The sequence below is a fragment of the Rhipicephalus sanguineus genome, chromosome 6 (assembly GCF_013339695.2).
Source record: "Rhipicephalus sanguineus isolate Rsan-2018 chromosome 6, BIME_Rsan_1.4, whole genome shotgun sequence".
Taxonomy (NCBI): domain Eukaryota; kingdom Metazoa; phylum Arthropoda; class Arachnida; order Ixodida; family Ixodidae; genus Rhipicephalus; species Rhipicephalus sanguineus.
This window is the reverse complement of record NC_051181.1, coordinates 72595213-72606882: the sequence shown is the minus strand read 5'-3', so window position 1 is coordinate 72606882 and position 11670 is coordinate 72595213. Positions and strand designations below refer to the sequence as shown.

Sequence of the window (11670 nt, the reverse complement as noted above, 5' to 3'; positions counted from 1 at the left end):
CCCAACGTTTTCGACGTTGGTGGAAGTTTGTCGCCTCATGGATAGAACTTGGCGCGGAGATTATACGTATGTTTTGAACCCCTCACGCTTCATAAACGGGCCTGCACGTTTTACGGAACATCGCGACGAGGCGGTGCGTAACTGGAGCAGCTCATTTGTCTCCTTGAACTGTGGAGCAGTTTAGGGGACCGCCCTGTTGTCGTCTCATGTCTAGCGTTGGCGTCACGCAGGTGCCACGTTTGAGACGCATAAGACGAGCAGGCTGCAAGTTTGCAACGCCAGCGCTTGCTTGCCCGTGAAGTGCAGCGTCGCCGAATGGCTAATTTGTCGGTCCGAACATTGATCCGCGCTAGCGAAGCGGCAGCGAAATGCCCACGACGGGAGTTAGACACAGATGTACGGAAGACAGAAGCCCAGGCAAAGCGCTAGCGCCGGGAGATAGAAGCACCGCACTCGGAGAAGAAACAGTACAAAAATAGTAGAAAGGAGACCACGGAACAGAAAATAGATAATCACGAAACACCTCAGATAATTACAAGGAATGGACAGAAAATGTATGAAAACATCACATAGTCGCACAAAAGGAACAGAAAAGAGCACATAAACACAAGGAAAGAACGCAGAAGAACAGAAAAGATCAAGTAAACACATGGTAAACACAAGGAAAATACAGTCGAATCAATGCTCGGAAGTTCGTAAAGCCTGGATGGAACCGGCCTTGATTTTTTTACTAGAGTCTCTTGCATATATAGCTGAGGTTCTTGCATACCTCAAAGACTTGCGCTTGCAGCGTGATAATTAAGGTACTAAACTCTCTATACAGCCAAGGGTGAATGGTATACAATTCGCGTCACTGTAATGGTGCTGGATTTTTCAGTGTATGAGACTTTCCACTTGAAGCAAGATCACAAGAGACTTTTCTTTTCTAAGTAGGAAAACAGATTCTTGGAAGATAAAATGGAGGGCACAGCAAAGTAACAGTTATCGATTACTCGTTAGCAATCGATCAGTTACATTCTGAAAGCAGCAAATACCAACTGTAATCAATTAAATTTTTGCTGTATGGGTCACCTTTTATTGCGATAGAAGTTATATGGACATTTTCGGATAAAACTTTCAACCCAAATAAAGGACGCTGGACGAAGACGGGAAACACAAACCAACTAGCCCACCTACCTATCCTGTTCTATGTACCCTCTCGACTGGTTATGTGGCCACTCTCGTAACTAGTCCACTTAGCTATCCTGTTATACGAACACTCCCAATGTATTTTGCCCTCGCTGTTGCCGGCGCTGTCGCCGTCATTTTCCGTGTAAAGTTCAAACTGACAACATCACCCCGCGCATCGCATGTTCTACACTCTAAGCCGAAACTGGGCAAAATTGGACTAACGGCAGTCATTAAACCAAAGGATCAACGGTTCGTCCAACAGGGTGTAAATGCGAGGCAGTGCGTGTCGTGCGCAAACGCCCGGCAAGAAGGGGACCAACGGGGGGTGTAACTGCGCGCCGATCGCCTGCTGCCGCCCTGCACTTCCCGGGCCTGTCGGCTAGCACGATCACGAGTTATATGGCTTACACGCCAGAATGAAAGCGAAGCACTATTAGAACGAATAGAAGCAGTTATGAGAGTCAAGTTCAACTCGCGCCGGCACACACAGCGAGCGAGCGCGCTCACCCACGTTTCTTCTCTACGAGCTGCCGGACCCAAACAAGCGCAAGCCTTCGAGCCCGGACACCGCGGATAACTTGCTTCAATGTACCGAATTGGGAAGAACTACGAAGAACACTGCCAGCGCTAACAAAAGTAAGCTGTTCGTCAGAGGTTGTATTCCCGCAGAGTCAGCGGCTACAACTACGAAGCGATACGAAGTAGGCTTCGCTACGTCGTCGGCACCAAGCCGGCCGGCGGCCGGTGACAGTTCGTTGCCGGTGCAGGTGAAAGAAACGTTGCGTAGAATTTGTTTCACGGAGAATGATGTCTTCTGGAATAAAGTACAGTTCAATCTGTGTCTTTCTCTCCATGCGACAACTGCTGTCAAACATCTAGCGTGAAGGCGAGCGCCGGTACGAATCAACGTGCGGCCGGCGGTGTACAGCGAGCGACTTACGAGCACGGTGAAAGAACCGTGCCTGCGCGCCGTGTCGTCGTTGTAGGTGTATACATACATCTACATCACTCTGTAAGACGCCGCCGACAGCGGACATCTATTTTTCGTTTGTATGTAAAATAACGACAACGAGAATTGCACAGGAGACGAATGTTGTGATCGCTAGCGGTCGTTTAACTCACAGCCGTGCTCCTCGTAAAGGCCTAGTGACGTTGTCGGCAAGAAGCCGGCATTGGCGGTATACGCCTCACTGCTTCGCCGGCGTTCCTGCATAAGTGCCGCTCTATGCTTGTGTGTGAATAAGTGCATTTTACGGATTTGTGCACCAGCATTGCTAACGCTGGTTCGGCCGACACGATAGAGTACCAGCTGATAATTCGAATTCGCTGACTGAAAGGAGGGTTAAACGTCCGGCGGGTTCATATTAAAAGATCGGTGTGTTGCGGTGCTACCATTGAGCCCACGAAAGTTTACACTTACGCTGCGAATGTTTATTGTTTTATTACTTCGAACAGAAGTCTGCCACCAGCACCACATGGGAGGTCAAGATACTGTGCCTATATATAGCCGATGGTTGGTTTTCAGCTGTGTAGCGCGGGCGGTAGGTATGTGTGGTGTTTAGATTGCAATGGTTGTGTGTGGTTGTATGTCTGTGTGGTGTATGTCTGTGGCGCAAATAATGCATCATTCAATGCTGATTCAGTTGGAAATAACAAGAATTACGCCGACATAGCAAAGAATCGCCATCTTTGTTTTTTTTTCTCGGTTAGTCCCGACGGTTCAACTGTTAGACCCTCGGGAGCATCCTACGAGGACCAACATTTAAACCAACTGGAGTAAGTGCTAGAGAGTAAAAGTTGAACCCTTGTAGTTACTCCCGCAGTTGGTCCAAAAAATGGTTCAAAATCTGTGGCAGCCCATTTAGACCCCTGAAGGACCAATGCCATACCCCATTTTAGTCCTTTTTGGCTTAGAGTGTACCCGCGAGTAAAAGCTCGCAAGCGTTGGCGACGAACACGGCTGAAGTAGGCATAGAACGAGCCGGCCGTCTCCGTCGCACGGAGGTCGCATGCGATAACATCATCCCGCGTGTTAGCCCTGCCGTCGATTGCTCATCAAGCACAGAGCAAACGCCCCGCCCGTGTTTCCTAAGGAGCATTAAGTTACGCCCAGGGAGGTGGTGCTGCGTCGCTCGAAAGGCGTGGCCGCTGGCGCGCGCGCTATCTCGGCAGGCATCAGAAGACGATTAGTAAACTTGCTCTGCTCTCAAAGCTTGCTTCGCATTGAGAGAACTGGCAGCCCTAAAACCGCTTCGGCCCCTGGAGTGGCCTATACCAGTGTTTTGTTGAGTTACACGAGATTGGATCCAAAAGAGTTAACTGCTAGCCTTACTTCGTATAAGTTTACAATTTGTTGCTATCGCATTCAATGATTCGCTTTTAAGCGAAACTGTGATTTTTTGTTGTAGTGTGTACAAGTATGCCATTAACTAAGCTTTGTTCATGCCAAATGTTGTGGTAATATGCGCATCGTCTTCCATAAGAAGTTATGTTCTGAAAAAAGCGCAAGACATGTAAGCTTAAGCGTCCTCGTATATTGGAATTACATATTCCAGCTATTACTAGAAAACATGCAAACTCATTTGCAAGAAGAGAGCTCGTAACATCGAGCTATCTCCCACCGCGAAATATTTTCTTTCATGAGTTCCCCACAGAGGACATGGGTATACGTCTTGTAATCTCTTCGCTACGTATATAACGCGACGTGGGTGTATTCCGAAGCGCAGCCCAATGCGATGAGCAAGATCACGGTTAACCACGGCTTCAGTGCGAACACACCGCGTGCTCTCACGCCTTCATCAGTCGTGCATCGTCACCCTCCCCGTAAACGGCCTCGCACTGCTGGGCACCACTGGCGCGATGAACGCGGCGCGCGCGATACGCTTCGGTGGACCATCTCGACCAAGGTGGGGAACAGCGGGAGTGAGCTCCCGCACGTGCGCAGCCACAGGGGGTCCCGGCGTCCAACTGCGGCGGAAGCTGTAGAGGGCTCTATGGAAGCTCGTCGCCGTGATACCTTTTTGCAGATTCACGCCAGTGCACCACGCCAAGCTTATCAGAGCCTTGTGACGTGTTGCGGTTCTTTTTTAACGCAGTGATAACATGCTGGTGTCGCGGCTCGCATTTGATGGGTCAGAGCGTCCGCTACCCAGCCAGTTAACGGTAGAACGCTTCCGAACATTTAAACTAAACAAGCTTTAATTAACAGGATGATAGTTACATTTAATTAAAAAAATTGAAAAGCACTCGGTAAGTCCCAGTCAAAAACCGCTGCTGCTGTTCGGACTGGTGGGGTGAGACTGCCAGAGCAATCTTGCGTGCTTTCTTTTGTGTCTCCGAGAGCCCACAAAGAAGATGTCCAACTGCACTCTCAATGTCGCACGTGTCTTCCGTCCGATGTAGAAAATGGAGGACGAAAGATTTGAAAATAGGAAAAGACCCCAGTTGGGAGTACTGTTCAGCCAAGACAAACCTGGCACATGGCCGTAATTTGTTTTAATTCATGTAACTGCCGAAACATTATGCTTCCCTTGTTACGGTTCTCTTGTACACAGAAACTTAGAGGAACACCAAGCGGTCCACAAAATATACACTGCGATAATAATTCCGCATTTCACGTTGTGATCGCGTTATTTGAACGCCGTATGATAGCATGTTTTCTTAGAAGTTCCACTCGAGTGGCAGAGGAACGCTGCCCAGAGAAAATTACTTCACGCTTCGCTCAGCGTCACATCGCAGAGAGGGTTGCAACACAAATACTGACATCTGTCTCGAGACACCCCATCCGCTATACGGTACCGGTTCTGGCACGCGCGACTCAGTTCATCGTATGCTTGGGGGAACATGATGTTCTTTCGTTTACTTTCATTTTTCTTGATGCCGAAATCGTTCATAGTTCGGCGCGCAGTTTTGAAAAAGGCTCGGAGCGTTTATTTGCATGATGGAATACGCCTTGGGGCGAGAACTCGCGAATAGCAAAGTTTTATGATCTCCCAACCAGATCGAAGACGAACTGCGAACTCCTTGTTGGAAGAGGGCAGGAAATGCAAAAACACGTAATTGTGGGATGCGCGTAACAAAGGTAAAAATATGGTCCAGGCCTCTGCGCAAGCTTGATCGAACCTGCTTAATTTTTTTAATCGTACCCATCTCAATGTGCTTGTTGTCATAGACATTCCTCCACTTTTGTTATACTACACTACATGATTCATCCGCTGCAGGAATGCTTACAGTGCCAGGCTAACTTAAAGTACAGGCGCGTTTGGAGTAGCGAAATAGTTTTTCAACCTACTTTAATGCGCTTGATTGCAGTTAGGCATTATTTAGAAACAAACACAGACTAAAAGTTCGGTCGTTTGGTCAGTATCTATCTATCTATCTATCTATCTATCTATCTATCTATCTATCTATCTATCTATCTATCTATCTATCTATCTATCTATCTATCTATCTATCTATCTATCTATCTATCTATCTATCTATCTATCTATCTATCTATCTATCTATCTAATGTGCCTGCCTGCCTGGCTAGTTGCCTCTGTCGCTCTGATGATTTCTGCCTTGCCAATGTGGTTTATTGGGTGTGTGTTGCTATGGATATGCAGCTCTTCAGTGCTGTGTGGAATGCAATTAAAGCGGACCTGTTCCGTAGCGCTGATTGTTTCGTGAAGAATCAATCTCCTCAAGCCAGCGCGTTCAGACGTTTGAGTCGTTTTCCCAGCGCTGATTGTTTGCCGGCGCGGTCTCAACTCGTGCATGCAGCTTGGAGGCGTGAGGCCTACACATACCACTGGCTACGCTACGGACTACGCTCATAGCCTAGAGTTCATCAGCCCTCTGGAGATCCACCTCCCGACATAATGTTAATGAATTTCTCTAGTTCTTACCGCTAAATTGTCGTAGATATATGTCTGACGATAGAATTGCTCTTAGGAGACAATTAAACATAACTCGGATGCCGAATACACTGCTAGCGATCATGACCAGGCAATGGCATAGGTCGCTTAAGAAAATAAAATAAAATAATGCTTTGTGAATTCGGCAGCCCAATCACTTTACCCTCGTAATTGCGCTTAACGAATGTGCACCAAACCACGACGCTCGCTGCTATATGTTAGAAAGGGCCCTGTGGTAAAGCTTTGGGTTTGTGGCAGGGTAGCTGACAACAAACCATGACAAGCGAGGTGCATGAACACCAGCAAAGTAATTATATTGTGGGCACTAGTTATGTGCTTCTTTCTCATCTGTGCATTATCATAATCATCATCATCCGTTTGTCTCTCTGTCCTCATCGTCACCGCGTGTCATGGCCATCATCATCGGGTGTGCGCGCTCGGCCCATTCTCTTCCGAGGCCTTGAGTCTAATAAACGTCGCGTCAACCAAGACGTCATACGGGCGGGACGTGCGCCACGGTGGTGAGTAGAAGGCGTTCGGAGCACTTGGAGATATTGCGGTCAGGTGGGCAGGGGAATGGTCAGGCAGCGCGGAACGGAAGGGGACCGGGGGCGCAGCAGCAATTGACGCGTATGGTGGTAGCGGCAAAGTCGTTTTTACGTCGCCGGTAGGCGCGGCGGCAACTTGGGCGTAGGTTGGTATGGGCCGAGGAGCAGGTGGCTGTACATGCGCAGGGGAGGTCATGGATGTGAGTTCCTCCCGGATGATGTCGCGCAAGGCCGGTCCAGAAGACTGTATTGAACACGGTGACGGAGGCGAGAAGCCCATCGACTGTAGTTCTTCCCGTATGATGTCCCTTATGAGGTCACGGAGATGTTTATGAGACGTAGAGTCGTGTTCACCAATGTCTGGTTGCAGGCGAACCGAGTCCAGGGCATCGAGGCGCTGACAAGTCGTGACGACGTCAGCGATGGTAGTTGGGTTCTGTGCAGCGAGGGCGTGAAAGGCAACAGCCCCTATGCCCTTCAAAATGTGGCGTACTTTGTCCGATTCGGGCATGGACGAATTGACACGCCGGCATAGCGCAAGAACATCCTCGATGTACGACGTGTACGACTCGCCGGGATGTTGTTGGCGAGTATCGAGGGTCCTCTTCGCGACGGCGGACCGAATGGCCGGTGTGCCAAAAACATGGCGGAGCTGCCGCTGGAAGGTCGCCCAGTCGGGTAAGTCAACGACGTGGTTGAAGTACCACGTCTTCGCGACGCCGGTTAGATAGAAAGGGACGTAGCGCAGTTTGGCGGCCTCGTCCCACCGATTAGCGGCACTCACGCGGTCGTAGTCATCGAGCCAGTCTTCGACGTCTTCTTCACGAAGACCAGCGAAGAGCGGGGGGTCACGGTGGTGGCCTTGTATAATAACAGGAGGCAAGGCTTGCGACGGAGCGGTAGAGACGGCATCAGCGCCGGCAGGCTCGTTCTGCGACATGCTGCCGGACAGTGGTGGCAAGCGGCGGCCTGAACGAAGCTCCAGGAGGTAGAGCGGGCTGGGAGAGGACCGAGGACCGAAAATCCACCTCCACCACGTATGACGTCTTGGTTGACGCGACGTTTATTAGACTCAAGGCCTCGGAAGAGAATGGGCCGAGCGCGCACACCCGATGATGATGGCCATGACACGCGGTGACGATGAGGACAGAGAGACAAACGGATGATGATGATTATGATAATGCACAGATGAGAAAGAAGCACATAACTAGTGCCCACAATATAATAGTCGCGTACAAACACACGCACAACAGGCACCTCGGCAGACCGAGCTCACACACTCTGTCCGCCAGTACTCCATGAAAACAATTTGAGCGCTATCACTACCATTCGTGTTTTTATATGGCATCTTCATCAAATCGAACCGGTGCGCGCCGGGGCGTCCCGGTCTTTTAGCAAGTTACGGAAATAAGTACCCGAATACGGCAAGGAAGTACGGCAGCGCTCCTCATTTCCCGCTCGTTCTTCTTAAGCCGTTCCCAGTTCCAGTGACACTGCGTAGCCGGAACGGGAGGTTCCTCGTTAAAGGGACACTAAAGGCAAATATTAAGTTGACATTGATTGTTGAAATAGCGGTCCAGCAACCTCGTAGTGCTACTTTTGTGCCAAGGAAGTGCTTATCTTGAAATAATATCACGTTTTAGTGGTCCGCATCGCGTTAGCGCACTTCAAATCGCGCGCTTGAAAGCGGTCTTTCTGATGTTACTGTTGCGGTGCCCAACGTTGCCCGCCTTTGCAGCGCGGCGCCGTGCACTGGAGGCGTGCACCATTCGGGCATCCATCAACATCACATGCATGCCGCATTTTGTCGAACTTTCTGTCAGAGCGACTTTCACGAGCGTGCAAAACACACGTGACAGTACGCGATACCGAAACTACCACTGAGACGCGACCGCGTGAGCGAAGCCTGGCGCCGGGCGCCGGGCGAAGCGCAGTTCAGCGAAAACGGAACCTTTGAATCACGCGCGCCGTTCCCGTCGGCAACGCCGAAGAGGTTCTTTTTTCCATGAATCAAACACAAACAAATAAGCAGCATTTTATTACGTCTCTTGATGCACGGAAAGTTCTTTTTTATTGCAGCTAGTTTGATTACTAGTGATTAATTGTAGTCGGACGCTCTCACGTCATCGGAATCATTTCCAAAATGTCCCACTCGTGGCGCACGTATTGTGATACATTTAGCTTCATTTCTCGGTAAGTAGGGTGTTGTGTAGTGTATAGGGGGCGCTGTCAATGCTATCATCTGTATATAAGCGATTGTCATCAAAATAAAGGGCAGTGGTTACCCGTCCATGGATCGGTTTGACTTATCACTCGGCGCGTCGCTATACGGTGATATCACATTCTGGCGCAGTTGGCGAAGCTAGCGAGCTAGCGACGAACTGTTTTCCTGCCGTTCCAAGGGGCGTCGCCTACGAGATGGCAACGTACGGACTACCGCCATTATCGCCTTTCCTGGAGACTCCTGGAGATGCGAAAATCCCATGGGAGCAGTGGCGCGATGATTTCATAAATTTTCTTGAAGCGACGGGGATGGACGCGCAACCGCCACTACGGAAAAAGGCCATTCTACTGCAATGTCTCGGGGTTGAGGGACGCCGTATTTTTCGCACATTGGGCCCAGAGCCGGCGCGGACGCCAGACACGACAGAAGGTAAGGCGGAGGCAAGTGGAAGAGATAGTTGCATCGAGGCGTTGGGCCTTTTGGAGCGTCAGTTCTCAAGCACAGTCAATGTACTGGTCGAGCGACGTCAATTCACGTTACGTGGGCAACTGCGGAATGAGCCTATACGAGAGTACGTGAGTACCCTCCAACAGTTAGCGAAGACTTGTGGCTTCGGGGATTTCTTGGAGGCAGCTCTGCGAAGACAGGGTTGTTGACAGAATACGGAGCACTGAGTTGCGACAGAAACTGCTCGTGAAGGGGTCCCAACTTACGCTGGCAGAGGCTGTAGAAATGCTGCAAACGTACGAGCAGGCAGCGGAGGGCGCTGCCTGCTCAAGGGTCGCCCTCCATGACCAAGGGTCGCCACAAACGGATATAGTACAGCGCGTATCCCAAGGCAGAGGCCCAGACGGCGACTCGACAGCGATGTCGAGTCGCCTCCACAAGGCACCTCCCTAATTCACAGGAATGTAAAGCACGAGGGAAAGGTTGCTCCAAATGCCACAAGATGGGACATTTTCAAGCGGTCTGTGGCATGAGGGCGGAGTAGAACGTATACGGACGGTCTGGAACGACGCCGCTAGTGAAGAAGGCGTGCTCACTGTGCTGACGGTCAGACAAGGGGAACAAAGGACTTTGATAGTTGACGTCGTTGTTGAGAACGAGCCACTTCAGTTGCTGGTGGATACTGGGTCGTTGGTGTCTATATTGCCAGACCACGTCTATCGAGACAAGTTCGCCAACTGGTTTCCTTCGACGGCGGCTACAGCGACGCTGCGGGATTTTTCACAGAAGGAAATTCCAGTCTTGGGATGGTTCACAGCCAGAGTTGTACGCGGGAACAACTCGGCTTGCGTCCGCTTTTACGTTGTTCTCCAAGGCATGGCACTACTGGGACTAGACACGGTGCACCGGCTACAGTTGCACATCATCGGTTCTACATTGGAGTGCCTACAAGTCATGGCCAGCCCCCAGTCGCTTCCTCCTGAATTGTGTGAGTTTTCTTTTCTTTTCGCTGATAAGTTGGAACTAATGAAAAACTTTGTATATTCTGTGAAGCTGCGCGCAGACGTAAAACCAGTAGCAGCGAAAGTTCGACGCTTGCCCCAGACGCTGCGAGATAAAGTAGCGGCTGATCTGACAAGATTATTGGATGCAGGCATTATAGAAAGGGTTAGTGCTGCGGAATGGGTGTCTTCTATAGCGGTTGTGCAGAAGAAAGATTGAACTATTCGCCTATGCGTCTATTTGCGCGAGCCAAACAAAGCAGTAGTCATTGATGGATTCTCTTTGCCGCACACGGAGGAACTGTTGCATGCGCTGAGCGGAGCAGCATGGTTCTCGAAACTGGATCTTGCTGCAGCCTACCGTCAAGTGGAATTAGCCGAAGAGAGTCGCGAAATAACGATGTTTATTACGCGCGAAGGCTTATTTAGGTTCCGCAGAGTTTGTTTTGGCCTCGCATAGGCACCAGCCGCGTTTCAGCGAATGATGCAAGAAAATATTGAAGGGCTGAAAGGGCGTGTTGTTTTTTATCGACTACATTATGGCGTTTGGAAAGACTAAGAACGAGCACAACCGTAACCTTCGCGAGGTATTGCATCGGATCGCTGAGGCGGGGCTGCCGCTGAACCAGAAATATTTATTCGCTGTCAAGGAACTCTCCTTTTTGGGTCATCATGTGAGTGGAAGAGGTCTGGCCCCACTTAAGTCAAAGGTGGATGCTGTGATGAAAGCACAAACGCCTGCCTATGTAGTCTTGCTGCAGCCTTTCCTTGGGCTCATAGGCTAATACTCTCATTTTCTCCCCAGTTATGCAGAGGTGGTGGAGCCGCTGCGACGGCTTCTTCGTAAAGGACAGAAGTTCGTGTGGGACCAGAGCACCGAGGAGAGTTTTTGCAGGGTCAAGAAGATGCTGTCGTCATGTGGGGTGATGGCCATGTTCAACCAATCTTTGCCTGTACAAGTGACCCCTGACGCCTCGGCGTATGGACTGGGAGCTGTGCTACAGCAGGTAGTCGACGGTGAACGGCGTACAGTGGCATTCACTTAGAGGACACTAACGCCACCAGAACGCAAGTACTCTAACGGGGAACGAGAGGCGCTGGCATGATTATGGGCGTGCGAACATTGGCATGTTTATCTGTGGGGCCGCAAGTTTGTCTTACGAACTGACCATCAGGCTTTGGTGACACTGTTGTCCACAAATGGGGTTGCAAGACGGCCACTGCGCATTAAACGCTGGTCTGCTAGACTTCTGAGATACAACTTCACTGTGCAGTACACAAAGGGGAACACTAATATAGTTGCCGATGCGCTCTCTAGGCTACCGTTGACCCCTGCAGAGGACGACCCTATGGAGGAAGTAGTTGCTGTGGTTTCAAACATGGTC

General features: G+C 50.2%; 2 long non-coding RNA genes across 2 annotated transcripts in view; both read left to right on the top strand.

Moving 5' to 3' along the window:
- Positions 1 to 9271, top strand: part of LOC125758790 (uncharacterized) — a 20236-nt gene extending 10965 nt beyond the window's left edge. Inside the window, exon 2 of the long non-coding RNA XR_007416417.1 lies at positions 8815 to 9271. This is a non-coding gene — a long non-coding RNA (uncharacterized LOC125758790). The remainder of the gene's footprint in view (positions 1 to 8814) is intronic.
- Positions 9272 to 10043: 772 nt separating this feature from the next.
- Positions 10044 to 11191, top strand: LOC125758789 (uncharacterized). Its single transcript, XR_007416416.1, has 2 exons — positions 10044 to 10272; positions 11099 to 11191. It is a non-coding gene; the product is annotated as an uncharacterized LOC125758789 (long non-coding RNA).
- The last annotated feature ends 479 nt before the right edge of the window (positions 11192 to 11670 follow it).